The sequence below is a fragment of the Phyllostomus discolor genome, chromosome X (assembly GCF_004126475.2).
Source record: "Phyllostomus discolor isolate MPI-MPIP mPhyDis1 chromosome X, mPhyDis1.pri.v3, whole genome shotgun sequence".
NCBI classification, from domain to species: Eukaryota; Metazoa; Chordata; class Mammalia; order Chiroptera; family Phyllostomidae; genus Phyllostomus; species Phyllostomus discolor.
This window is the reverse complement of record NC_050198.1, coordinates 46890694-46894432: the sequence shown is the minus strand read 5'-3', so window position 1 is coordinate 46894432 and position 3739 is coordinate 46890694. Positions and strand designations below refer to the sequence as shown.

Below are 3739 nucleotides of genomic sequence, written 5' to 3'. Positions count from 1 at the left end.
AACATTTTGATATCTCTGTTGATCTCATTATTAATCTACTCATTGTTTAATAGTATGCTATTGAGTATCCATGAATTCTAATGTTAATAACTTCCTTTTAAAGATTTTATTTAATTTTAGACAGAGGGCAAGGGAGGGAGAAGAATGAGGGAGAGAAGAAAGAATGTGTTACTGCCTCTTGAGTGTCCCCCACTGGGAACCCAGCCCCAGGCCCAGGCATTTGCCCTCACTGTGAATCACGCCAGCAACCACCTGGTTCACAGGCCAGCACTCAATGCACTGAGCCATATCAGCCAAGGTGAATTTGAATGTTTTTGAGTTTTTATTTACTTTTTTTAAAGAAATAAACTCAGTTTAATTTCAAAAGTTTGTATAAGGTAGAGCATGCAGGCAGCATTTTATATTTCATAACTGCAAACTGTTACATAATAAATAAAAAGACAACAATAATTATTATCAAGGATAATCTGCATTGCTGTAATTTGAGTATTCTCTATCAATCACATTTATAGGAAGAATCTCTGTTGTCAAACTTTTCATGGGATGTGGTAGGTGAATATCTGTAGAAATGCAACTGCCCACTCCTCAGCTAAGAAATACTCCTGTATCTCTCCAGTCTACACTCAGAACTTTGTCTTCACGAGCAACCAAATCATAGAGAGAGAAGACTTACAACTTCTCATATCCCACAGCTTGGCAATGTTATCTAAAATACCTGAAATCAGCTGCTGCTCATGGGTAGGAGACCACTTTACTTCTGTGACCCAGCCCGTATGTGAGGTTAGGGACAGTGACACCAAAGAACCATTTTTAGTTTGGGTATCCCACAGTCTTATATGCCTATCTGTGATTCCAGATGCTAAATGTTTACAAAGTAAATAGGATACAATTAAAGACTTTAGTTCCTGTCAAAGTTGACTAAAGACTGCCAGAATCAACATCCCACACTCTAATTGTGTGGTCCCAGGATGCAATGCAGATTTCTTCAGTATCTAACCACACAACTAAGGAAATTGCTCCCTTGTTATTTCCAATTGCTGTTTTGTGTTTCTTTCTAGATCGATGTGTGGGTTCCTCCATTTCTTCTTCTTCATCTGTAGGTGTAACTGGAAAATACACCAGCATTCAGGCTGACTGTCACTACAAAACCCAATAAGCAATGACAGCGATTGAATCTTTTATGGATGCTTTATTCAGATGGCTGGTGATCTGAGAAGATGGTGGGTTCATACCCTAACAAACCATCTTGTCTTTTCTTTCTAGGCCAGACCTTTTATAAGGTGGGGGTGGGTGGATATACAAGGTGTGGTGAGGGCTTTGGAATTCAGGGAGGGTTAAGTGAGCCAAGCTGCAGCATTCCTGTTCAGGGCAGTTAGCTGTTCCCAGGGGAGGGTGGTCGTCTGCTCTCCCTGGAACAAAGGTTTGGATGTCCCCAGGTGGTAATCTTCTATCAGTGCCCCAGGAGGCCAGCTGTTTTCCCAGGAGCCAGGATGGGCCTTATCTGTGATTTCTGAAACAAAACTTTAATATATATGTTACTCGCTAGACTTACAACTTTTTACCTTAAGCTAAAATTTTCCAAGTCTTGAGTCCCCTATCATAAGGACTGTGGACCAGATACTTAACATCTTATCTTAGAAGCCACTGCAAAATGTAGTTTCTGTGCTATCAACAGCTATAGAATCCACATTTCCAGCATGACCTCTGCAGCAGTGTAGGGCTTTCACTTTCTCTCTACATTCTACCCTGATAAGAGAATAGTCTAATCCATAGAGGCAAGACAAGTTGTCTCTTTTCATCCAGGCCACATCTTTTGCAACATCTGTATGTCCCACAATTATCATTATTGACTCCTTCCATGGATTAGATCCAAGAAGTCTTAACATAAGAACCAGTCAAGATCAATTCCTCTGCCCCTTTGGTTGAGCTGATCCAGTCATCATGAATAAGCAGTACTTTGGCGAAGGTGCCATATACTTCGCCGCATATTCCAGTTCCACAACCTCTTCAGATGAGATGTTTTCCAGTTCCATGTGTTTTACCAAAGGCTTTTGCAGAAACTGGCCTTTAATAAGGAAGTCAAACTCCACTTGTTTATGGACCTCACTTTTGGCCTCCAACAATTTATTAATAATGTTGCTAAGGTCAGAAATTTCAGAAGTTGCAGGGATTGAGAAGGGAACATTATCTACTTGATATTTCTTGTTGTGAGTGAAGATGTGTACCTGGAGCTGAGCCTTCATGGGAAGAAGGCACAAAAGTTGCCCACAGAAACATATGGAGTAACAGACAATGCATGCTCTGGTCTCTTCAAAAAGCAGAACTGTAACAGGGTGCAGCCAAGTGGGGGGCCCAAAATAGGGATTTGGAATGAAGTCCAGAACTCAAGGTGTTCAGGAAATATTAGAAAGATACATAGGATGTCCTCACCCCTCACCCCCATAGGTGTGAGTTGGGGGAAGGGACACATGGAGCAGGAACTTGCAGAACTGTTTTGTACAGCAACAGCTTCACAGCTAGCCTCTGGCATGGTCATTTAACATATCTATAACTTTTAACTGGTTGTATAGATATGTTAAATAGCTGTGGCCATGCCTTGAGCCAGGAGGATGGAACTGACTTCCACCCAAGATGTAACTGGGGGGCAGCTCTCCTTGGTTACAATGCCTGCATGAAAGCTTGGAGAAGATTGGCTCTATGACATGGGGCCACACCTGCCCAGACTCATGATGACAGCCCAGTAAGCTTGGAATAATACAGTAATGTGGGCAGGTGTAACTGATTATAGGAGGAGTCGGAAACGGGGGTGCAGAGGAAGGTTGGCACAGGGATTTAAACCTAGACTTGGCAGCCATTGAAGGAGAGAACCACATGGCTTTGGCAGAGTGAGGACCCCTGCAGCTTTGGTGAGGGAGAACACTATGGCTTTGGGGTGCTCCCTTTTGTCACATGGCTTAGGAAGCAGGAGAGACTTTGCCTGGAAGAAAAGGAGTGAGATGGCTCTTGCTGGTGGGCCATGAGAAGGTGCCACATGGTTTTGAATTAACTGGAGATTGTGGCGACTACACAGCTGATGGTGCTGGGAGCCTGGATCATGGACTTCTTCTTTTCCTGAGATACGATACCCCAGATTAGGCCAGAGGGAGAAGGAAGGACTGTGTGCATCTTTGGGTACCCTAAAAGACTTTAATATTTAAATGAAGACATTAGGTCACTACTCTATGTCTGTATAGCTTTTAAATAAGTATTTCCTTTTTGCAAATCTCTGGTATTTGAGAGATGTCTTTCCTCTGGTGGGGGGAATAGTGAACCTAGTGGGGAGTCCTTTTGGTAGTAGTATATTGTACAACCCCCTTGGCTCTGTTCTATAATAGAACCTCACTCTCCTGAGATACTTTGTGGAGTCTCCCCTCTACTTTTATGCTTTAAATTCCGAGTTTTTATTTTTTAATTATTGTTCAAGTATAGTTGTCTACATTTTGACCCCACCATGACCCCATCCCCCCATCCCTACCTCCCACCCTTGAACCTACCCCTTTTGGCTTTGTCCCTGTGTCCTTTACACATGTTCCTTAATGGCCCTTCCACTATTATCCCTCTCCACCCTGTTCTCTGGTAACTGTCATTTTTTTTCTTTATTTCAATGTCTCTGATTGTATTTTGCTTGCTTGCTTGTTTTGTTGATTAGGTTCCACTTATAGGCAAGATTATATGGTACTTCTCTTTCACCGCCTGGCTT

The 3739-nt window shown here is 42.5% G+C and overlaps 1 pseudogene; it reads right to left on the bottom strand.

The window, feature by feature from the left end:
* Positions 1–422: 422 nt before the first annotated feature.
* On the bottom strand, positions 423–2243 carry LOC114505749 (annotated as a pseudogene).
* Positions 2244–3739: the final 1496 nt, after the last annotated feature.